The 26645-nt window shown below is 39.1% G+C and overlaps 1 protein-coding gene across 2 annotated transcripts in view; it reads right to left on the bottom strand.

Annotated features, from left to right (window-relative positions):
* Positions 1-26067, bottom strand: part of TMCC1 (transmembrane and coiled-coil domain family 1) — a 240686-nt gene extending 214619 nt beyond the window's left edge. For both annotated transcript variants that reach the window (XM_027042708.2, XM_053218907.1), the window contains exon 1: positions 25924-26067. The gene's annotated coding sequence lies outside the window, so the exon portion shown is untranslated. The remainder of the gene's footprint in view (positions 1-25923) is intronic.
* Between the last annotated feature and the right edge of the window lie 578 nt (positions 26068-26645).

The raw sequence follows: 26645 nt of genomic DNA, 5'->3' as shown, positions 1-26645 counted from the left end.
ATTTCCTTTCAGACAACCCAAAAACTTACAGGAAAAAATCTACACAGAAAAGAAAATGCCTGTAAACAACACTGTCACCTTATCAATGTGAAACTACTCCCTCTTCACCCTGGATTAGGTATTTTTAGAAAAACATTTTAACATAATTATGCCTTATCTATTTCTAAAGGTTAAAGACCTTATCCTCTACGATCAGACCTTACTACAGAGTTCAAGACTCAAATTACTGATGAAACATAAAGTATGTCAAGATTTGTTCTTACTGGCTTCTTAAAATTAATAATAAAGCAAAGTGTTCAAAAAAAGGATACTGACTGGAAAGGGGCATAAAGAAACTTTCTAAAGGGAGGAAAATATTCTACAACTTAATCAGATTGGTATTTATAATTATATGTATATATAATTAAAGATATATATTTATATTATATATAAAACATACATTATATGATGTAAAATTCACTGAGCTATGTATACCTCTTAGATTTGTGCATTTACTAGAAATTATGCATTTTTAAAAATGGAATTAAAAAAATAGTATTCCAAAGAATTATCTCATTATCCCAAAGCATATGATATAGTAAGAGTCAAATTTTTGTCTTCTTTTAGTAAAAATAATCAAGCACACAGAAGTAAAACAATCTTCCTTGGTATCTCAAAATCAAGAAGAAAAACAGGTCTTCCAACTCTGTTATATCATCAATCTAACCTTTGTGCCTCAAAGACAATGAGATTGAATCTTGAGATTCTTCTGAGAGTGAGAAAAGAGAAGAGGGTAGATAGAACCAATTCTAATTACATCAACATACTCACCATCCTCAAATGCCATAACCTTATTCTTCAATGAGAAAATTATTTTAATTTTTTTAAACGTTTATTTATTTTTGAAAGAGACAGACAGTGGGAGAGGGGCAGACGGAATCTGAAGCAGGCTCTAGGCTCTGAGCTCTCAGCACAGAGCCTGATGCAAGGAGCAAACCCATGAACAATGAGATCATGATCTGAGCCGAAGTCAGATGCTTAACTGACTGAGCCACCCAAGAGCCCCAGAAAATTATTTGTAATTGTTTTTTAAGTTTATTTATTCATTTTGAGAGAGACAGGGTGAGTGGGGGAGGGGCAGAGAGAGACAAAGACAATCCCAAGCAAGCTTCACACTGCCAGCATGGAGCCCAATGCAGGGCGTGAACACACAAAACATGAGATCATGACCAGAGCCAAAACCAAGAGTCAGACACTCAACCAACTGAGCCACCCAGGAGCCCTGAAAAAAAAATTTTTTAAGTAAATTCTACATCCAAGGTGGGGCTCGAACTCATGACCCTGAGATCAAGTATCACAAGTTCTACCAAGTGAGCTAGCCAGGCACTCCAAGATAAAATTATTTTTATCCAGAATTGGTTGTGAAATAATGCAAAGAACACAAAAGAAGTTCTCAGGTTCACACTCCCTCTAAAAGCTATCACAATGCTACCTCGTGCTTCATTCTATAGTTTTTCCAAGGAAGTTATAAGGCAACCATACTCTCTTGCCTTAAGTTTTGTCCATTTACGTGTCTACTGTAAGAAAGTGAAGAGTGTACAGATAGGCCTCAATGGACTGAGATAAAGTATGGCTCTTATTTCACAGTCACAAAATTTTAGCGTTGGACCACATCTGAGCTGCCAATTAGCCATTTAATGAATAAACTAAATCCTAAAACAGTTACGGGACTTGCCTAAGATTTCACAGCTGGTAAGAGGCAGAGTCAAAGCTGAATCCAGCCTTCTATTCACCATACTACACCTATATCTCTGCCCAGTTAAAAGCTGCATACTATCTTACCTAAAGTGGTAATTACACTCTGGGTAAAAATGGTTCATATTATCCAAATTCTCATACCCACCTGCCTCACCACACTAATATTTTAATTAATTTATAATCAGAATTGTAACTGTCAACCAGTTATACAGTACCTTCTTTTCTCAGCAGTAAAATCCCCTTAGTAAACCGATTTAATACCAAAAGGTTATTTGGCACATAAGTAATCATGGCATACAGAGAAGGATAGTTTTAAAGAATACATGCAGCAAATTCTTCATGGCAAACCACCTTATTTCGCCAAAGACATTCATATAGCCATTTATCCAATCAGCAAACACTGAATTGCCGACTAGACGGCAGGTACTATATTAGGCCTAAGGAAAACAAAGACATAGATACAAGGGACTCTGGTTTAGGTAGGCAGACAACAACAACAGATTGTGGTAAGAGCTATGGTGGAACAGCCAAGGTCCCAGAGGAGGAACATCTACTCCAATCTGGAGGGTCAGGGAAGTCAGACCAGCTTCTTACTCTCCCAAGCATTAAATTAACATTTGCCCTAGAAGCTCAGGCTTCTCATTCTTGAAATCCATGATTTTAAACCCAGGTCTCTTACTGACATAAAAGTCTTCAAAATCTATGTCTGAGTCAAAAGAAAAACAGCATTACAATATTATCCTATTTATTTAAAACTGTTATAGTCAGTTATAGTCACTGTTACATAACTGCATTTGTATATATTTTCAAAGAGACATGTATGGAAGGATATTTATAAAAACTTTTATGGTAATCATTCCTGTAGGATAGGATCTCAGATTGTTTCAATGTTTTGACACTTTATCTGAATTAATTTTAAGAATTCTCCTACAGGGGTGCCTGGATGGCTCAGTCAGTTAAGCGTCCGACTTTGGCTCAGGTCATGATCTCGCAGTCCATCAGTTCGAGCCCCATGCCAGGTTCTGTACTGACAGCCCAGAGCCTGGAGCCTGCTTCAGATTCTGTGCCTCCCTCTTGCTCTGCCTTTCTCCCTCTCGCTCTGCTCCTACAAGAGTGCCTGGCTGGCTCAGTTAGCAGAGCATGCAACTCTTCATCTCAGAGTCGTGGGTTTGAGTCCCACACTGGGTGGAGAGATTACTTAAAATAATTAATTTTTAAAAATACTCCTATAATTTTTTATTCTACCATAACCAAAGTAGGTGGGACAGAGCAAGCACACAGATAAAAGCTGAATAAACTATTACTGTACTTATATCAACCTGTCTCCCCTATTCAGAGTATTATTTGTCGCATGAGGGACACTAATGCCACATACTTGAGATCTTTTATTTACACTTGTAAGAAGGGCCACTTCTGGGAAAGTTTCTGGAAAAACAAGAAAGGTAGATGGGGACCAAAAATAAATGGGCTATAATCACAATGCTAAAGGTGTTTAGACTTCATTCTGTGGGTGACAGAAAAACACTGAGGGGGTTTTGACCTAAAGATTAACAATCAACTTTTTTTTTTCAACTCCATTCTTTAACCAGGTATCTCTGGTAGCAACTGTGATACATAAACAGGAAACGACATAAAGACAAAGAGATGTGTTAAAACGTTGTGACTATGTTTAAAAACAAAAAAAAGACAAATGCAAATTTTTAGCAGCAGTATCTCTGATGGATAAGACTATAGGCAGTCTCCTACTTTCAGTGTTACACATTTCTATAATACCTGCACTTCTTAAAATAAGCATGTATTAGATTTATAACCAGAAAAAAATAAGAATGGCTATCACAATAGCTCAAAGGGGATGCAGGGAAAATGATGAAAGTTTGGATTACAGGTTCTATAAGAGCAAGAAACTGATCTTACTTACCACTCACTCCCTAGTACCTTGTACTGTGCCTAGCACATATTAGGTGCTCAATAAATGTGACAGAAGAGTGAATGAGTGAACAAATGAACATCCTAAAGGCTCAACGAAGAAGAAACATTTCAGAAGTAAAATACACATTTGTTTATCAACATAAAAGCCAGAACAGGAAAAAATTAAAGATATCCTCAAGTTTTGTGGACTAATTGGCTAAGTGAATGATGAACCATTAATCAAGATAAGTAAAACTAGAGGAAGTATAGGTATACAGGAATGCAAAGAGATCATGGCAAAATGCCAATGAATTTGGTAGAAGGCATTAAGTTTCAGGAACCAGTAGGGAGTATAGGCTGAAGATGGAGATTTGGGAATCACCCATACAAACTTACATCAGAGATCAGAGATACCACATACTTGTTATGGATTCTCATGTTCGTAATCAACAGAATAGGATAGGCAGATCAAAATAAAATACGTGCACTATTCTGGGGGCCCTGGTACCCTGATTTTTTGCCCCACTGATATGTATGTATGTATGTATGTATGTATGTATTTTTGAGAGAGAGAGAGTGCAAAAGGGGAAGGGGTAGACAGAGGAGAAGGGTAGACAGAGGGGTAGACAGTGGGGCTCAAACTCAGGAACCATGAGATCATGACCTGAGCCGAGATCAAGAATCAGACACTTAACCGACTGAGCCATCCAGGCTCCCCTGCCTCACTGATTTTTAAACTTAGATTATTAAATAAATACACCTTAGGTGTTAGAGTCTTAATCTCTCATTTGCTTCCCAATAGGATACAAAGACCCACAGCTATACTTTATATTGTTATCATTTGCTACAAACAGAATTCTGGGCTCACAAATCCAGGACAGATCAGAAATTCAATACACATGGCATTATTCACTATAAACATATAAAATTTATATACTGGTTTTATTAAATATTATCTACTGATAAACTATTGTAAAGTAATAGTTTGTCACTGACTTTATTTTTGAATACTTTTTCATCTTATTTCCAGGATTACAACATGACACTTTCAACTATCCTTACCTATGCAAATCTCTTCCTCCTCCAGTTCATTCTACCTATGAAATAGGGACTTCCCCATTTCCTTTGTTTCAGCTCTACCTCTAGAAATCCACTCTTCCTATCTCAAACTGACCATACTCAAAACTAAGTTCAAAAGGTCAACAAATGGGTTAGACTAGTCTCATAAATGCAGAAACATACAATATAAGACTAATTTGTCCCCATGCTTTTACATGTTATCTTTCATGCCTGTAGTGTTATTTCCTTTTTCCAACATTTATCTAAATAGAGGCCATAGGTCATATCTTAACCATTTCAGCATTCACCTATTCTCTTCTTTCTTTGAGTTTCCATAATACAAATTGAGTGGCCTTCAAAAGTTAGTTATGTTTTCCTCTATCTACATTGAAAAATAAGCCTTTTAGGGTGCCTGGATGGCTCAGTTGGTTAGGTATCTGACTTTGGCTCAGGTCTTGACCTCATTGTTTGTGAGTTCAAGCCCTACATGGGGCTCTGTGCTGACAGCTCAGAGCCTGGAGCCTGCTTCAGATTCTGTGTCTCCCTCCCTCTCTGCCTCTCCCCACTCACACTCTGTCTCTGTTTCTCTCTCAAAAAATAAACATTAAAAAAATTTTTTGCTTTAAAAAGCAAGCTTCTTGAAGAGAGATTCCCTATCAATAGTGAGGATACAGTTGGCATTCAATGAATACTTACTAACAAAATGGAAGCTCTGAATTTGTATCTTACATTTTTGGCTTCCTAATCCTCCTGTGCCTCCACATTGTCATATACCAGAAATAAAATGTATTCTTTTTTCATTTTACTAACAGATATTAGACTAACTTAAATCTAGATTTATTTCATTTTTAAGTTTTTTTATTTATTTTGAGAGCAAGAGAGAAAAAGAGAACAAGAGAGGGGCAGATAGAGAGGGAGAGAGAATACCAAGCAGGCTCCGTGCTGTCAGCACAGAGCCCACAGAGCCCGACTCAGGGCTCAAACTCACAGACCTGGAGATCATGACCTGAGCCAAAACCAAAAGTCAGATGCTTAACCGACTGAGCCGCCCAGGCACCCTAAATTTATTTTACTTTTTAAATATTTTCTTAAATGTTTACTTATTTTTGAGAGAGAGAGAGAGAGAGAGAGAGGGAGGGAGGGAGGGAGGGAGGGAGGGAGGGAGGGAATGAGAATCAGTTGGGGAAGGGCAGAGAGAGAGGGAGACACAGAATCCAAAGCAGGCTCCAGGCTCTGAGCCAGCAGCAGGGAGCCTGATGCGGGGCTCAAACCCATGAACCGTGAGATCGTGACCTGAGCTGAAAATGAAGGCTTAAACAACTGAGCCACCCTGGAGACCCAGATTCTAACAATTTTAAAGATGAGGAATGAGACTCTAATTAGGTCATACAGGTAGTTGGAAGCAAAGGCTAGAACCAAGGCTTCTAACTTCTAGAAAAGTTATTTATTGAGTGACTGATACACATGGAGAATTCTGTGAGGCACTGTATTAGACCAGTGCCCACTCTTGTGTACCAAGACACTTCCCACTGATGTTCAAAAATATTTAAAACATTAATTAAAGCTTACATTCTAAGGAAATTTCTGTATTAGGAGAAGACACTGTCCACATTTCTAAAAAATATGTTAAAAATAAGCAGGCAGAGGGGGGAAAAATCTTTAAATTAGGAAAGAATTTAGAATTTCAAACAACTTACTCTTCCTGTCCTGGCTGTTGTTTACTGTTAAAAAGAGTAAGACCATCAAAAGACATCTCTACCCAAATTTCATGACCTAATAGTTTAAGAAAAATAAGCCTTATTCCTGTTGGCAAATGATCTGCTTTTGTCACATCACACTAAAGCATTAGCTCTGTCACAGGATTAGAGTACAGCCATCTGAGGACAAAAGTCCAGGCAGAAAAAGAAACCATACTGGAATTTGATACAGACCCCTCAGGAATATGGCAGTCAGCTGTTTCAATAGCACCTTTCATCTAAGAATCTCAAAACAAATATTATTTACATTATCAAGAATCAAAACGGTGGCACCATGGCTCAATAAACTAACATATCAATGACCTATAGGGAATTCAATACTGATGTTCTGAAACTCAGCCCTCGGTTCTAAAAAACAAGACCTAGTTACAACTAGGGGGTTAGGGGCACCAACATCCCATGCAGTCAAAAATCTGCATTTAACTTTTGACTCCCTAAGAACTTAACCACTAACAGCCTACTATTGACTGGAAGGCTTACCAATAACATGAACTGTGATTAACACATATTTTGTCTGTTATATGCATTATATACTGTATTCTTACAGTAAGCTAGAGAAATGGAAATATTATTAAGAAAATCATAAGAAAAAATACATTTATAATACTGTCATGTTTTTATCAAAAAAATCCGTGTATCAGTGGACCTGCATAAGTTCACACCCATGCTGTCCCAGGCTCAAGTGTATTTGGATTTTGTCCCTAATTCCTGGCACAGAACTCCTAAAACCCTTGGAATTTCAAGAGTGATAGGAGCACTCTTGTTATTCATAACAAGCCTCTTTTAACCACAAAGCAATTTGTGCTAACAAGGTGACTCTTGGTGGACCCTTACATAGCTAAAGATGGGAACCGGTTGTGAGAGGGACCAATCCACATGATTAGAGGGTTGAAACTTTCAGGCCCTGCCCCCATTATGGGGAAAGGGAGAGTAAACCACCAAGGCCAATGATTTAACCAATCATTCCTAGGTAATAGAAACTTCTAAAAAAAACCCCTGAACAACAGGGTTTAGAGAGCTTCTGGATAAGTGAACACATGGAGGTATTGGGAGGGTGGTGTGCCCAGAGACAGCAGGGAAGTTCCCCATACCTTGCCCAATGCATCCTCTCCACTGTATCTGAGTTGCCCTCTTTATAATAAGCCTATAAGCGTAGGTAAAGTGCTCTTCCTGAGTTCTGTGAGTCATCTCAGCAAATTATTGAATCTAAGGAGAGGTCATGGAAACCCCAGAATTTTTTGCAAAGTTGGAAAGGAGTACAGGTGGCCCCGGACTTGCAACTGGTGACTAAAGTGGGGACAGTCTTAGGAACTGAGCCCTCTAACTTGAAGGATCTGACACTAACTCCAGGCAGACAGTGTTAGAACTGAATTCAATTGTTGGACTGGTATCACAAAATTGGACAATTGGTGGTGGTATGGAAAAACCTACACTACACAAGTAGTTAATTCCACTCTATAAAGTTAAAAAAAAAAAAAAAGATAAGTGGATTTGTTGATACCATCTCCCAGCTTACTTTGCTGCACATGTATAAATAAAAGACCCCAAAATTTAAGCAATATTGTCAGAACAGTTTCTACTGATATAATTAGTAATAATTTTATGCCATCTGGGGTGCCTGGCTGGTTCAGTGGGTGGAGCACGCAACTCTTGATCTTGGGGTTGTGATTTCGAGCCCCATGTTAGATGCAGAGATTACTTAAAAAAATAAAATCTTTAAAAAATAATAATTTTTTGCCATCTTTGTGCCAGGCATTAACCTTAGGTCAAATTATTTCCAATGTATGCAATTCTGAAAGATAGATATTGCCCTGATAACATATGAGAAAACTGAATCTCATCATTAAATTTCCCACTGCACGCAGCAAGTAGCAGAGTACTAAATCTAGTTATAAAACACAAACCCCTGCCTTCTTCTATGGCAACCCTTACTTTTTATAATGTAGTATAAAATTATAAACTCTCTAACAATCCTTAAGAACATTATGCTAGTCTTAAGGGTGTGTGCCAGGCTTGAGATTTTTGAGTAACAGCACAGGCCCCATACCTGTTGGTGTTCACATGAAGCAGTATCCTAGACACCTAGGCATCCTAGTAAAGAAAAGCCAAAGAGCAAAATAATGCTGTGACTCTTTGTGGAGCCAAACCTTCCCCCAGCTTTATCAGTCTTCAAGCAAGTTCTCCACCAGCCACTTTGCTGAACAACCTCACAACAAAGCTGCCCTCAGGAACTGATCATAAGTCCAAGCAATTCCTAGGACTCCTAGAATGTATGTATGCCAATCTCCAGTTTCAGACCTAGCTTGCCCAAAAGAAGACTATTATGGAAAATTTATTATAAGTATCCATAACACAACTGTGAGTCCTGAGAGGGAATGCAAAGAAGTCTCCCCCCCAGCCTTATCTCGCAGTCTGTTGTTAAATCACCTGCCCCAATTCAGTAAATGAAATGTGGAAGGAAGAGGAGAAGGGAGGGAGGGAGGGAGGGAGGGAGGGGAGAGAGACAAGCAGACAGACTAGCCTCAAGAATTGCTATCAAAAACATAATACTGACAGTCCATATACAGATCTAGTATTCTAGTTTTCTACTTTATACACTTTTTAAGAACTGCCTTTTTTGGCATTGTATTCTCTTGCTGGTTGGAAAATATTTTATTTTTTTCTTCCCCAATTATCAAGGAACTAAAGTCAATAAGACTTTTCACTACCTTCTGTTACCAATATGAGCACAAAAAAGAGAGTCTAGAGATTAGCAAATCTTAAGAGCTGGGAGGGGCAAGAAAGAGATCATGTAGTTTAAACTCTTACAGGAACACTTATATCTCCAAAACACAATCATCCAAGCTATACTTGAATATCTCTAATGACAGAGACCTCATAATTTTGTCTATTCCACTATGGGACATACCTTATTGTGCAAAAGGTCTTTTCCATAGTGGGATGAAATTCACCTCCAAATTACCTTCTACCCATGGTCTGTCCTCTGGAGCAAGAGAGATGATCAGTCAGCTCCCTTTTGCTTAAAACAACTCTTAAATTTATTTAGATAGTTAAGTTTCCAAGTATTATCTTCTGTGGCAAAACAGCTCCTGATTCTTCAACCGCTCTTCATTAGATACAGTATCTAGGGAACTCATTCTTGGTCATAATCATATGGACAATTTAGATTATCACTGTCTCACTGAAGTGTAAAATCCGTAAGTGGACACAATACATATAATCAGACGGTACAAGAACAAAGGGACTATTACTTCCCTTAATTTACCACTGTACATCTATAAATGTTCATCAATGTTAGCCTCTTTTCACAACCACATTATACAATTAACTACCTTAGAGGATGGTGGCTTTCAAATGAAAAATCTATTTTAGGCAGATCATTTCTGTTAAAGAGTAAACTTTACATTTCTATCACACCTATCACTTTCATACTTCATCCTGCTTACATTGCCTTGGTTTTCTTTGATGCAACACATCAGATAACACTCCCAGTTTTAGCATCATTTACAAAATTTTTGGTAAGCATGCATATTGTACCATTATTTAAGATCTAGATCTATAATGCTTAGCAAAAGAAGAACTTACAAGCCTGTATAATCACACTGTGCTTTCTGTTTTAAGAGACAGCAAGCGAGCACAAGGAGAGAATCTTAAGCAGCGTGGAGCCCAACATGGGGCTCAATCTCATGACTCATGAAAGATGAGATCATGACCTGAGCCAAAACCAAGAGTCAGACACTTAACAGATTGAGCCACACAGGCAGCCCCACACTGTGCTTTATAACAAACAAATAAGCAAACCAGATTCAAAAGACCAACAAACTGGGAAGAGACATTTGCAACACATACAGTAATACACTGATTTCATTACACATTTCCTACAAATTCATAAAGGGAAAAAAGCAATCAATTAATCAATGAAAAAAGAACCAACGTCTAACATTAACAACCAGATCACAGAAAAACAAAGATAAAATTCAACTTCACTCATAAAGAGCAACGTAAATTTGTGTGATTAAAGTTTTTAATTTTAAATTGAATTCCAGTTAACATTCACTTTATTAGTACACTTTATTAGTTTCAAGTGTACAATACAGTGATTCAACATTTCCATACATCACCCAGTGCTCATCCCAAGTGCCCTCCTTAATTCCCATTATCTATTTCACTCATCCCTCCACCCACCTCTCCTCTGGTAACCATCAATTTATTCTTGATAGTTAAGAGTTTATTTCTTGGTTTGTCTCTTTTTTGTTCCTTTGCTCATTTGTTTCTTAAATTTCACATGAGTGAAATCATATGGTATTTGTCTTTCTCTGACTTATTTCACTTAGCATAATACTCTCTAGCTCCATCCATGTTGCAAATGACAAGATTTTGTTCTTTTTTATGGTTGAATAATATTCCATTGTACACACATACACCATTTTTTATCCATTCATCTACTGATGGACACTTGGGTTGCTTCCATAATTTAACTACTGTAATAATTCTGCTATAAACATAGGGGTACAGGTATTCCTCTGAATAAATGTTTTTATATTTTTTGGATAAAAACCCAGTAGTATGATTACTGGATCATAAGGTAGTTTCTACTTCCTTTTTTTTTTTTCTTTGTAAGTAATCTCTCTACCCGACACATGGCTCAAACTCACGATCAAGAGTTTCATCCTCTACTAACAGAACCAGCCAGTCACCCCTCTATTTTTAACTTTTTTAAGGAGCCTCCATACTGTTTTCCACAGTGGCTGCACCAGTTTGCATTCCCACCAACAGTGCATTAGGATTCCTTTTTCTCCACACCCTTGCCAATACCTGTTGTTTCCTGTGTTTTTGATTTGAGCCATTATGACAGGTGTGAGGTAAAGAGCAATGTAAATTCAATCTGTAATGTAATAACATTTTTTACCTATCAGAGTGACAAAGATCAAAGTGTTGATAACATATCTGATTTGTAAAACGTGGAAACAAGTACCCCACAGATTGCTGATGGGAATATATATTAACTCCAACTCTTTAGAGCACAATTTGGAATTATCTATAAAAATTTTAAATACACCTACCTTTTCTTTGGAGCATGGGTATTCACTGCAACATTTGTAATAGCAAAAGTAGGACACTTAGCTGTCAACCTACAGCCATTTCTCCCTTCTTTCAGAACTCCTATCTGTTCAGGCTGGTAATGTACCCAACCCCAAGAGATGAGCCATGATTAGTTGAAACCCACTATGGCTATCATATTCTCTTTACCAGATAATCACTTCCTCAGACACTCCAGGGGTCCGGGGCAGCAAGCAATATGACCTTCACTGAAATGTAAGGAGACATTGCATATGGCGTTGCTACTCAAAACCACAGCATCTGCATCATGTGGGAGGACATCACTGATACAAATTCTCAGACCCCACTCTAAACCTATGGATCAGAATCTCTGTCAGTGGATTCCAGGAATTTGTATTTTAACACATTCCCTAGGTCAGTCTTACCCACACTCTTAAAGTTCATGAAGCACTGTTTAAGACTTCTGGGAATTATTTTCTCCCATTTTTTTTTTTAACATTTATTTATTTTTGAGACAGAGAGAGACAGAGCATGAACGGGGGAGGGGCAGAGAGAGAGGGAGACACAGAATCGGAAGCAGGCTCCAGGCTCTGAGCCATCAGCCCAGAGCCTGACGCGGGGCCCGAACTCACAGACCGCGAGATCGTGACCTGAGCTGAAGTCGGACGCTTAACCGACTGAGCCACCCAGGCGCCCCGCTGAGCCACCAGGCTCTGGTCCACTCCAGAGTTAATTAAGTTCTTCAACCTCTTCTTACTTCTATCTCTTCTCACTCCCTTGGACCTCATCCAGCCCCCTGGCTTAAATACAATCTTTTTGACAGTAACCTCCGGTGGTACACCTCTAGCAGATCCTCTCTCTTGAATTCCAGACTCATAAACCAGCTACCTACTCAACATCTCTACCAAGTCTAGTAAGCATCTATAATATATGTCCAAAACTGAGCTCCTGTACTTTCCTTCCAAGAAGGAAGGAAAGTAAGGACTGAAGACTTACTCCTTCAGTCTTCCCCATCTGAATAAATGGTGTCCTTAAGGAACTTAGAGCAAAAACCTTGGAATTGTTCTTAACTCCTTCCTTTCTTTCTATCAGTAAAACATCCAATCTATCAGTAAAACTAGTTGACTCTACTTGAAAATCAGACCATGTGTCATCACATACACTGCCACCCCACAATGCAAACTGGCGTCTTCTCTCATTTGAATTATAGCAGTAGCCTCCTAACTGGTGTTCCTTCCTTTACCCTTGCCCAATCATTCACCACCAGCCTATTACCAATACAGCAGCCAGAGGCATGATGTTAAAATAGAAATTGGATCATGTCGAACCACTACCCAAAACCCTCCAAAGATTTCCAATTTCACTTAGCATGAAAGCTAAAGACCTACAAAGGACCAACAGCACCAGCAGTAGCTGGGAACTTGTTAGAAATGATCCCCACCATGGGTAGCCTGGGTAGGTCAGTCAGTTAAGCATCCAACCTCAGCTCAGGTCATGATCTCACAGCTTGTGAGTTCGAGCCCTGCATGGGGCTCTGTGTTGATAGCTCAGAGACTGGGACCTGCTTTAGATTCTGTGTCTCCCTCTCTCTCTGCCCCTCCCCCCACTTGAGCATGCTCTCTCTCTCTCAAAAATAAACATAAAAAAAAATGAACCCCACTTCAAACCTACAAAATAGAAACTGAATTTTAACAAAAACAACCTACATAAGCCATATGCACAGTAAAGTCTGAAACGTATTTCTCTAAGGCACCACAAGATAAGCATCTACCCTCCCCAATTCTTACCATTTCCCAGGCAAGCTTCAGTCTCAGGACCTATCACTTGTCATCTGCTATGTCTAGAATGCTCTTCTCTCATTTATCTGCATGACTTGCTGTTTCACATCTTTCAAGCCTTTACTCAAATGTTCCCTTCTGTGAGCCATTTGCGACCACTCAATCCTTCCCCTTGATATGCCCTATTCCTCTCTCTTGCTTGTACTTTTCTCATTAGAACTTGTCATTAGAAGTTACTTATCTTGTTTATTCTATCTCCCCATATAAAACGCAAAAGAAGCTCTATGAAAGCAGACATTGTTTTTCTTCCCCAGTACCCAGAATCCAGTAAGCCCTCCACAAATATTTTAAATGCATAAAACAATAAAACAAATGAGATTTCTCTTCAAAACACTATCCAATAGATTTTGTAAAGTAGTTTCTTACTGTACAAACTGACATTTTCTTAGCATCACATTCAACAAATCCACTTTTTAAAATACACTTAGCACCAGGGAGCCTTGGGTGGCTCAGTCGGTTAAGCATCTGACTTCAACTCAGGTCATAATCTCATGGTACATGAGCTCAAGCCCCTCATCGGGTTCTGCGCTGTCAGTGGAGAGCCTGCTTGGGATTTTCTCTCTATCTGCCCCTGTCCCACTCACGTGCTCTAAATAAATAAATAAATAAATAAATAAATAAATAAATAAATCTTTTAGAAAAATAAAAAATAAAATCTACTTAGCACCTACCATGTAATTAGGCACTATAAACACTACTGTTCATACATTAAGTATGGAGATTTAAAATATCCGATTCATGACAGAGCTATACCATCAAAAAAGTCTGCAGAAATAAAAACTGCATCTTTGAGTGAAGAGAACAAGTATGTCTACAGCTCTCTGCAACACAGTAACAAGACTTTACACTGGTAAAATAGTCTTCCACACAAATTTTCTCACCTGTCCCTCAACAATCCCATGAGGCTTGTGTAAAGCAAGTAATGATAAGCTCACTTTAGAGATAAGAAAACAAATATACTCTCACTCAAAGCATGGCAGTAACAATGCCAAAACCCGGACTGAAGTCTCTCAATTTTCTGATATCACACCTCCCCTTGCAACTGATATTGAAGCAGACTACAAAACCATACAGCCATATTTTATGCTGAAGATACTAAGCTTTCCCAGTGTCTTTGCAGAATGAGAACAAACTCAGTTCATCAGAATCACAATCTCAACTTGAGGAATAAGAATTCGAATGGATTCCTATTACTTATAAGTCTAACCCAGAGTCCAATGACATTCAGGAAGAATGTTAAGAAATGAGCTGCTATATCACACATCAAGGAAGTTCTTATTAAGTTATGACAATTGCTTTAAAAAAAAAGAGAATGGGAGAAAGGAAGATGTAACAAGTGAATGAGAACAAAGTTCTATAGAGGAAAGAGTCAATGTTAAGTCATTATTGTCTGAGTGCCTAAGTGATGCAGTTTTGCAATAAAAGGAAAAACACATAACTCCTCAAAATCCCAGCACAATAGCTTTCCTTTCTTTGCATAGATGAGGATGAAAGTGTTTCCCAAAAAGCTATTTTTAAAAAAGATACAGAAACAGAAAATCCACATGAATAGAGATCCAACCTGGAAGAATGGAGACTGTGTCTTCTATATCTTGTGATTAAGAGTAGCTGCTCACCAAGTGTCAGCATCTGAAGACTGTGCTAACTGTGGGTGTGTCCTCGAGAGAATAATACCTGCTGGGACAGAGGAGCAAGAGAAGGAGAAATACTACTAAATGCAAATGACTGGCAGGCAAACAGTTACCTGTTGTCAGTCTGAAAAATTTTTTAAGTTGGTATTAATAACATTAAAAGATCACACTGTGGTAATACAAGTGGCCAAGCCCAGGTGGCACTGGGATTATCAATGACAGCTGCAATCAAAGGTACACTTCAGCAGGTAATCCAGCTCTCTGATTAGTATTAAATAAGCAGTATAGTAAAACAAGATATAAAAATCTATTTCATGCTTTTTATAGCAAGATGACGGTCATATAATACAACCAAACCAACACAGAAAACTATTAGGTAGTTTGGCAAACATACCAGGCACTCTGGTGCCTTATAAAACAAATATTATAGAGATGTCTATGTCAGAAAGAAATAAAAAAAATAAATAAATAAATAAGATGCAAAAAATACATAGGTAGGTCTGGCAGAAAAACAAAGTTAATGTGGAAAACAAGAGACAAAGTTAATTTAACACATAGTGTGGCTTTATGTACCCTTTAGACAGCTTACAGAATTAGGAATCTTTTATTTTGGCAGCAAATTAAGACAGTATTTCTTGATACCTGCCATGTCACTGCATTTCTATCAAGCTACAAATTATAGTATAGTAGGCTGAAACGAAATACACTTTATGGGATTAACAGTAGATAACCCAATGCAGAAGAAAAGATTTGGGAATGTAAAGACATAATAATAGAAATTATCCAAAATGAAACCCAGAATATAAGGAAACTGGGGAAAAAAAAGGACACAGCATCAATGAGCTATGGGACAAACTCAAGGAATCGAATAATCTAATAATAATATATGTGTAATTAGAATCTCGGTGGGGGAAGATTTGAAAAAATAATACCTAAAATTTTCTAAATTTGACGAAAATTATAAACCTACAGATCCAAAAGCTCAAGAAACATGAAGAAATGTAAAACTCTGCCAAATCTATTTCATTAAAACCAGAGACAAGGGAAAAAAATCTTAAAAGCAGACAGAGGAATACAGAATGGAGAAAAATATCTGCAAATCATATACTTAATAAGTAATCAATATCAAGAATATACAAAGGATGCCCACAACTCAACAAGCGCGCACGCGCGCGCGCGCACACACACACACACACACACACACACACACACGAGTGCGCGCGCGCGCGCACACACACACACACCCACCCACCCACCCCAATTCAGGGGTGCCTGGGTGGCTTAGTCGGTTGAGTGACCAACTTCGGCTCAGGTCATGATCTCGCGGTTTGTGGGTTCGAGCCCCACGTCGGGCTCTGTGCTGAGAGCTCAGAGCCTGGAGCCTGTTTCAGATTCTGTGTCTCCTTCTCTCTCTGCCCCTCCCCCACTCATGCTCTGTCTGTCTCAGAAATAAACGTAAAAAAATTTTAAAAATATATTGTAATTTAAAAAAAAAAAACAATTCAAAAATAGACAAAGGACCTGAATAGACATTTTTACAAAGAAGATATATAAATGGACAATCAGCACATGAAAATGTTCAACATAACTTATTATTAAGGAAATGCAAATCAAAACCACAATGAGATACCACCTCATGCTCATTAGGATGGCCGCTATAAAAACCACACACACAACTTGAGACACCTGGGTGGCTCAGCTGGTTAAGCATCCAACTCTTGATCTCGGCTTAGGTCTTGATTTCAAGGGCCTGAATTCAGACCTGTGTTGGGCTTCATGCTGGGCATCGAGCCTACTTTAAAATTAATTCATTTATTCATTATTAAAAATGCTAGCAAGAATGTGGAAAAACTGGGACACCTGATGCACTGTTGGTGGGAATGTAAAACAATACACTGTGATGGCAGTTCCTCAAAATTTAAACATATAATTATATGATCCAGCAATTCCACTTCTGGGTACATACCCAAAAGAACTAAAAGCAAGATCGCAAACAGATATTTGTACACTCATGTTCACAGCAGCTCTATTCATAATAGCTAATGTGGAAACAACCCAAATTTCTACTGACAGAAAAATGGATGGTGAAATGTCATCTATTCATACAATGGAATATTCAGCCTTAAAAAGGAAAGAAATTCTGACACATATTACAACATGGATGAACCCTCATAACATTATGCTAAATGAAATAACCCAGTCACAAAAAAGATAAACACTGTATGATTCCACTTCTATGAAGTACCCAAAGCAGTCAAAATCACAGACAGAAAATAGAATGGTGGTTACCAGGGACCTGGAATGGAGAGTTTTGTGTTTTTTTTTTTAATGTTTGTTTATTCTTGAGACAGAGACAGACAGAACATGAGCGGGGAAAGGGCAGAGAGAGAGGAAGTCACAGAATCCGAAGCATGCTCCAGGCTCTGAGCTGTTAGCACAGAGCCCGATGTGGGACTCGAACTCACAAACTGAGATCATGACCTGAGTTGAAGTCAGATGCTTAACCGACTGAGCCACCCAGGCACCCGAGAGTTATTTTTTAATAGGTACAGTTTCAGTTCTGCAACATGAAGACTCCTGGAGAAAGACGGTTTGGATGGTTGCACAAATGATATGAATGTACTTAATACCACTGAACAGTACCCTCAAAAATGGTTAACATGGTAAATTTTATGTTACCTGTATTACACCAGAAATTTTAAAAACTGAAAGAAAAATAAACTGTAGCCAAAAGAAGACAACCACATATTATGCACAGAGGCATGAAGAATGATAGCTAACTTCTCACTGCAAACAATGTGGGCCAGATGACAGTAAGACATCTTTAAAATAGTTAAAGAAAAATATTGTCAACCCAGAATTCTATATGTAGTGAAAATAGCTTCTGTAAATCAAGGCAAATTAAAGACTTCTTCAGACATACAAAAGCTAAAAAATTCATCACCAGCAAAGCTGCACTACAAGAAATGCTAAAGAAGTCCTTCATTCAGAGGGAAATGTACACTAGAAATCTGGAACTACACAAAAAAATAAAGAACATTAGAAATAGTAAACAGAATATAGATACAGTACTTATAAAGTACTTGATTAATAGAACTAATTTCCTAACACAACATCCCTGTAGAGAAAGTCAATATTATCTTTTCTACAACAAATTGTCCCAAGGCACAAGTTATTTGTCCAGTATTAGTGAGTTTTTAGACAAGGGAAATTAAAATATTCTTGGTTCCAGCCCAGTGTTCTATTACACAAACTTTTGAAGGGCTTGCCTATAAAGACACTCTTGGGATAAAGTATGAAAATGGTTAATATATAATTTATCTATATTCCATTGTCTTCACGGAACCTCAAAGTCACTTAGAAGCTTACAAAGCCAATGTTCCTTGCTTTCAGGAAGTATGAAAAACATTAGACTTCAATGAATTGGTCAGGCTACCCTAAACTGGCAAAAGAACACTTCTGCCAAGTCTTCCTGAGGAAAATGAATTTATCAAAGCAAAGGTGTTGAAGCAATAACTGCAAAACAAAGCATCAGGGTTGGGTGCTAAAATAGGAAAAAGAAAACACTAATATTTAATGCCACTCTAATATAGTCTAAACCTCAGAGGGAATGTGGTTAATAAAAATAAAACCTCTATACCACTGATGCCAAATAGATTACAGAATGGGAATCCTGCCTACTATCCTTCTGAATATAGAATGTTAAAAACAACTCATACACTCGAGAGATTCCTTTAGACCACAAGCAGATCTTATTATCCAGCTTCACAATGAGCGACTACTTGCTACTCAGAAATATAACTAAATGGTACACAACATAAATCAGGATGTTCCTCTAACAGAATTCTAGGGAAGGCTACCCACTGTTGCCCCAATGGGACCAAAATTCTTTATTCTGTAAAGACAACAGGAAAATTATGTGATTTCACTATTCACTGATGAATACCATGCCAAGAGAAAGTAGCACTGTAAGCACTTTACACCAAATGAGCCATTGGGTAACTTTCCCTTTAATATGAAAATAAAATTTATCAAAAGAAATGCATTAGTTAAAACATGTTCAAACAAAAACTTACACATGAATGTTCAGAGCAACATTATTCATAACAGCCAAAAAGTGAAAACAAGTCAAATGTCCATCAACTGATAAATGAAAATGTGTTATGTCCATAAAATGGATTATTCATCCACAAAAAAGGAATTAAGTACTGAAATATGCTACAACATGGATAAATATTAAAAACATTATTAAATAAGAGAAACCAAAAACAAAAGACCATACATTATATAATTCCACTTAAATTAAATATACAAAACAGGCAAACCTGTAGGGACAAAAATCAGTCTAGGGATTGCCAGGGGATGGGAAGAGGAACTGCTTAATGAATATGAGGTTTCTTTTTGGGTTAATGAAACTGTTCTGGAATTAGATAGTAGTGGTGGTTGTACAACATAGTGAATGTACTTAAAAGCCTCTGAACTGTACATTTTAAATGGTTAAAATGATGAATTCTGTGTTTTATGACTTTTAGCTCAATAGGAAAAAAAAGTTTGAGTGTTGGTTGTCTAGTACTTGTATCTCCCACTACTTAACAAAATGCTGTGTTCATAAAAATCATTCAAAAATACTTCTTTAAATTTAAAATATTGACATTCTGGAAAAGGCAAAACTGTAGAGACAATAAATAGATCAATGGTTGCCCAGGGGCTGGTATCAGGGGAGTTGAATACGTGATGGATAAATTTTTTAGAGCACTGAAACTATTCTATAGGATACTGTAATGGTTAACATAAGAGATTAAAAGTTTGTCAAAACCCATTCTGTGTCACAGCACAGAGAATAAGCCTTAATGTGTGCAAATTTTAAAATAATCCCTTAAGAAGTAAAGGGATCTCAGCATAGAATGCAGAATGTGACAAAACAATCGAAATCTATTATAGGGGTGCCTGGGTGGTTCAGTGGGTTAAGCGTCTAACTTTGTTTTGGCTCAGATCATGATCTAGCGGTTGGGAAGTTCAAGCCCCACATCAGGCTGAGCTGTTAGCACTGAGAGCCTGCAGCACTGAGAATGTGTCTCCCTCTCTCTCTCTCTCTCAACAATAAACATTAAAAAAAAATTCAAATCTATTATAAACACGAAACAACCTCCCAAAGTAGGTGGAGGAATAAGGTGCTGACCAAGTAATGCTGGAAATGAGTGGAGTCTATAAGACTAAAGGCAAAAGGAACTATCCATAAGCACTGTGCTCTAGTTAATAAAGTTATTTCCCACTGGTATACATATTAAAAAAATTCTGAAACCAAATGTATACTGGAATTGAAGAATTAAGTAAATGGATAGTGGAGGTTAGAATGATCCATGTGGTAAGGAATTAGAATTGGAAACACCTGTATGAATTCATGTTCAGCTTAATATAGAGACAAATGGTTACATATAGAAATACTTATAGATGTGTATATTAACAGCTTAATTTATACACATGAATCTCCTTTCTCTGTCATTCAGATGGCCTAGAAGCAACAATACTCAAGTAGCTACTAGCACATCTCGCATTCAAAATCTTAGTTTCTAATACCATTTCCCCATAAAAGGAACTAGGGCTCCTTGGAAAATTGGCTGACTATAGGAACTAGAACATGATATATAAAAGAGGAGTCTGAAGCATTTTTTGTTGCCAGAAAGAAAGTGCTCCTTCGCACATAATCATGTGAGTACATCAAAGGGAAGGGATACAGAAGTCAAGTGAAAGAGTTCCCAATGCCCAAAGCTCAAACGACAGAAGCAACAAAATTTATGTAGATACTCCACCTTGAGGTAGAGTGTAACTCATCACTCATTAAGTATAGGCTACACATAGTAACTTTCTTCCAGAATATGGACAGAAAGAGAAGAACAAAAAGGTTAACTTTATAGTTTAGAAAACAAACACTACCTCAAGCTGGGTGATCAAAGTTAACATCAACACCAGCAAGTGATATCACTAGTATGTACTTCTGGTTTGTGATGAGAATGACACTTTACCTCTGTGGTCTTTCCAAAATCACAGTACATTAGTCTAACCATTAGAAAAGCATCACACAAATTCCAACTGAAGGAGAGTCTACAAAAATACCTAATCCGTTATCTTCAAAATTGCCAAGGTCATTAAAAACAAGGAAAGTCTGAGAAATCATCAGAACCAAGAGGAGCTAAAGAGACAAGACTATTAAATGTAACATGGCATCCTGAATGGGATCCTAGAACAAAAAAAAAGGAATATTAAAAGAAAAACTGTAGAACTTAGTAATAATGGATCAATAATGGTTCATTACTTGTGACAAATGTACCACACTAATATGTTAATAGTAAGGGAAACTAGATAGACAGGAACTCTCTGTACTATCTTCACAATAATGAAGTAAATATAACACTTCTAAAAAAAAGTTTATTTTAAAAGGTTTTTTTGCATGTTTTTTGTTTTTTTTTTTTGAGAGAGAGAAAGTGCAAGTGGGAGAAGGGCAAAGAGAGAGGGAGACACAGAATATGAAGCAGGCTCCAGGCTCTGAACTGACAGCACAGAGCACAACATGGGGCTCAAACTCACAAACCGTGAGATCCTGACCTGAGCTGACATCAGACACTTATGATCTACTGCATGCCTGAAATTTTCCTCAGTGCATCAGGACACAAAAGATACATGAAACAAGGTGCTGGCCTTGAAGAAGCTTATTGTCTCACTGTGAAGTAAGAAAAATGCTTGTGAACAAGTATAAATTTTAAAAAAAAACTGAGAAGTGTAGCTAAAAGTATATTAGGAATATAGAGAAGGTCTAGAATTATGAAGGTAGACTTCATCAAGGAAATGAAAGATGAGTTTGTACCTTAAAATGTAATTCAGGGTACCAAAGTAAAAATAAACAACAATAAACTGGTGTACTCATAAGAACAAGAGGGTAAAGAAATTAAAAAAATATTAAAAGAAATGAAAGACATGAAGTTTAGCCCTGAAAAGTAAAGACCTGAGTGGGAGACAACAGCAGTGTTCAAATACTTTGAGTCATGTGGCAGAACAGAGTTACAACATACAGCCATTTAACTTACTAGCTGACCTCTGGTAAAATGTGACCAACACTCAAGGACATAGAGAATGACAGCTGTTTGGTAAAGCCACAACAGGAAATGCCAATTTGGAAAGACAGGAAGCAGGTGGCCAAGTTCTTCTCTGCAACTTTTCAAAGGACAGTGTGCATGTGAGCCCACTGAAGCAAAAACTTTAAATCTGGCAAACATTTATTGACCACTTACCATGTGCCAGGTGCTTCTATATATATTATCTCATTTAATATTCACAACATATTTATAAACATTAATATAATAGAGGCTTAATGTAAAAATACAATAAACTAAACTCTGCAAGGAAGCAGAAACACATTAAAATTTGCCACCATCTACCACTCTCTGATACGGATTTGACAGCTGTTTTAAAAAGCAAAACTATTTGAAGGCCTGGATATCTACATAATAATTTCCCTCTTGCACCTTCCTTCAGTAATGCACAGTGGCTCTCAGTTTGCAAAGTGCCCAAGAATTATATATTGCTATATACACAAAAACATGTATACAATACTTTTTAAGCAATTTACGGGATTTTCAAATATAGTTTTCATTTCATGTGATTTTTGTTTCAAGTCCTGGCTTTAGAACTGATCCCTGGGAATGAGGTGCAACCCACTTTAGGCTTACGCCATAGTCACTGTAAGGCAGCATCAGGGAAAAAAGGTAGAAAGGGTGAATCCTATTACAACATGAAGAACATTCTAACAATTAGAACTATCCAAAAATGGCATAGGCTATCTCAAAGTAATGAATTTACAATCATCAAAGGTTTCAAACAGAAGCTGAAAAACCACTGAGAACATTTTAGAAGAGAGCAACTGGGTAGGAAGTTAAGATCTCTTCCAAGTCTTAGATTCTATTATGGGTAGACTTTTAAAACATGACAGAATAGGGCAACCTACTTAAAAACAAAATGAGCAGAGTCACAAAGGCAAGAATGACATAGTATGTAAAGTTCAATGCTGGGGAACATAGGACCAGTTCATTTCCACTTGCAGATCTTTGTACTTGCTGTTTCATTTGCCAGTAAAATTCTTCCATCTTTTAGGCCACAAATGAAATATCTACTCCTTAGTGAGGCCTCCCCACCAGTCACTCACTTGTCACATCTTGTCTTATCTTCTTCATAGCTGATATCAGGAATCAGCAAACTTTTTTTATAAAGGGCCACACTAGAGCCTACAGGCCAATATCCAGCCTGTCCTATGTTTTAATATGAGCCCCCCCCCAAAAAAAATGAAAAAGAATATTTTGTGACATGGGAAAATTACATGAAATTCACATTTCAATGTACAAGTTGTTTGGTTTTTTTTGTTTATTTGAGAGAGAGAGAGAGAATGTGCATGCATGGGTGAGGGAGGGGCAGAAAAGAGAGGGAGAGAAGGAAAATCCCAAGCAGGTTCCACATTGTCAGCTCAGAATCCTACTCAGGGCTCAATCCCAGGAACCATGAGATCATGACCTGAGCCAAAATCACTAGTGGAAAGCTTAACCGACTGAGCCACCAAGGCACTCCTACCAAGTTTAATTAGAACACAGAAACACTTGTTTATGTACTGTCTGTGGCTACTTTGCACTACAACAACAGAGTTGAGTAGTTGCAACAAAAAGTGTATGGCCCATAAAGCCTAAAATACTTTCCGGTCTCTAACAGAAAAAGTTTGCTAACTGCTGATTTACAGCATTACCCAAAATTATCCTGTCTACTTGTTTGTTATCCTCATTCTCACACAAACCGAAAAAAGCCCAATAACAAGGACCTTGTCTATTTTGTTCCCCACCACTGCCCAGTATTTAGAAAAAATTCTGGAACAAAGTAAGGACTCAATAAATATTCTATGAAGAAATAAATCATAAATGTGATTTTGAGGAATTCATAAATGTCATTTTGAGGAATTTAAACTTAAGCCCTTAGCCATTATAGGTTTTGTGCATATATGACTCTGGCAGAAAAGGGGAAATATTCTAGTGGAGAGAAGGAACAAACAGCTTAAAGAAATGGTGGGTCACCAACTAGTCCAGGTCATTGGGTTTCTTCATCAAATTGTACAGGTTTTTTTGTGCTTATAAAAGATTCCCTCAACTACTGGAAGGTGTAACAACATTCTGTCAGCGGACGGCACCTCTGTTTACCGTAAGATGCAAATCCTCTGAGAAATCTAATTTCCTATACATAGTATACAACATCCACACTATGCCAAATCTTAATGTTCATAATTATAACAGATCTCAATCACGTGCTAATGAAATTCTAATATCTAAATTTTTCCTACGCTGATCAGCAATCTATTCTGTAAGCAACTGAAAACTCTTTAGAAATTAAAAGGTTACCACCCACAGACCAGAAGCAGCTTTTTAATCTTTCTATACTAGCCAGAGAGTGGGTGTGTGATTTCAAAAAAAAAAAAAAATACAAGCCAATTCTGTTGGTAGAGGACAAGGTATTGTTACGTTAAAATCCCACCTAAAAGCATCGTGTGTTACAGGACACTAGTAAAACTACCACCTACTCACAATTCTGGTCTCACTGTTTTAATCTACAAATGGAGGAAAACAACATACCTACCCCCTGCAGGAATCTTGTCATTAACATTTTCATAAGGTTCTTTCCTCCAGGCTTTGCAACAATTTCTATACACAGGTACTTCAAAGACAAGGATTCAGTTTAACGAATCTCTTCCAAAATTTAAGATACCGGTCAAAAGACGTAAACATATCAAAGTTTGGTTGTAAAGCAGCTACATGCTTTTTAAGCCCTGGATTTTTTTTTTATTTTTATTTTTTAGAATTAACTAATTTAGGAATTCAGACCTTTCCTAGAGATGCCTATGAGTATGTCAGACTTATAGCAACCATTTTGGATTAGACTGTGTGTTCTTCCTTTCTTCTGTGACAAGTCAGGATGAAAAGGCAGACTTGCAAAAGCGGTGACTAGAATCTACCAGGACTCGTGGATGGTGTCATCAAAGAAAAGGGAGAAATCAGCCAACAGCTCAAATGGGCTGCTTCAAGAAACTCAGCTGCAGATTCACCTGGGAGAGCCTCATCATCAATGTTAAGGCAGGAACCAAACCTACAATTGGACCAACACTACACACACCTTTGCTTAAAATGAAAAAAGCAGGGGTTTGCAAGCTATAAACGGATATCTGCCCTTTAGGGAAGGTGCAACTCACTGAGCCCCCTCTTCCTAAATGGATTAATAAAAGGCACTCCGAGGCCAAACCCAGCCAGCCTAGTCTCACGGCCCACCTTGCAGCACCTATTCTCCCTTTCCCAGTACAGCGGGCTCCTCCCCCCTCCCCCAAACGACAAGTTCAAAATCAAAACAAAAGGTGCAAAACTGGTTTCAGGTGGCAACAGCTGGGCCCCAGTGGCCAACTTCTGGGGACACCGGGACGAGCGAGGGCTCATAGGACCCCAGACCCCCACCAGAGTCTACTCCCAAACAGTCCCTCAGGCCTCGGCCCAACTCCTCACACTCCCCTCCCTCCCCTTGGCCCTGGAAAGGTGGGGGCTGGAAAGGGGGGGGGGCTGGAAAGGGGGGCGAAGAGAGGGGGTGGGGAGGGAAGCCCCAGGGTCGAAGTGACAGCGGAACGAGCTGGGAAGGAAAAAGGCCCGGCGGGATGCTGGAGGACGAGTCTTAGGCCCGGAGCTCCAGCCCCGAACGGAGGCGACCGAGGGTCCGAGCCGCGCCAGGCCGCGAGCGGGAGGCCGGGCCCGCGTCGGCCGCGCCTCTGGGCCACGCTCCCCTCACGACTCTCCACACCCGCGGCGGAAGGGCCGTGAGGGGCCGCGGCCGCCGCCAGCGTCCGGGGCGGGAGCACTCACTCACCGGTGCGGAGGGGAGGGGCAGCCGGCGTCTCCGCCAGCGCCGTGGCTCGAGCTCAAGCGCCGGCTCCTGCCGCTGCGGCCGCCTCGCTCGGTCCATCCCCCCCAACCACCCCCCTCCCGGCCCTCCCCCCGCGCCGCCTCAGCCGCCGCAGCCGCCGCTGCAGCCGCCACAGCCTCCTCAGCCCCGGCGCGGGAGCGCGAACCGGCGCGAGAGGGCAAGAGCGCGCGCGCCCGCTGCCACCGCCCACAACCTCCGCCCCCAGCTGGCCGCGCAAGCGCGAGGCGGCGACGGGCGCGCGCACGCTGCAAGGGGCGGGGACGGCCCCCGGAAGGCGTGGCCCCGCCCTCCCACCCACGCGGTTGCTGGGCCGGAGAGCAGAACCTTGGCAGGTGATCCTGTGCTAGTCCGGATGGGTTCCTCCGGGCGTAAGGTCTAGAAACTAAGGCCCTCTGGTCTGACCCCTTTTTCTAGGGAGCGAGGGCCCAGAGCTACACAGGCTTGAGCAGACTTACAGCCGCCGTTCCGGATCACACACCTGTTCTTCCTACCTTGATTGAAATGCCTTCCTCCCTTCTCCGATCTAGCAGGTTTTCGTCCGCTGCTGGGAAAAAGACCGAGACTGTTAATATTTGCCGTCTGGTAATACCACTGAAGGGACCACAAGCGGCCATCAGCCTATGCCTTTATTATTCCATTTTTCTAATTCATTTATTTGTTCATCA

Source organism: Acinonyx jubatus, chromosome A2, assembly GCF_027475565.1.
Source record: "Acinonyx jubatus isolate Ajub_Pintada_27869175 chromosome A2, VMU_Ajub_asm_v1.0, whole genome shotgun sequence".
Classification (NCBI taxonomy): Eukaryota; Metazoa; Chordata; class Mammalia; order Carnivora; family Felidae; genus Acinonyx; species Acinonyx jubatus.
The sequence above is the reverse complement of the archived record's forward strand: the minus strand, read 5'-3'. Positions and strand labels throughout refer to the sequence as shown.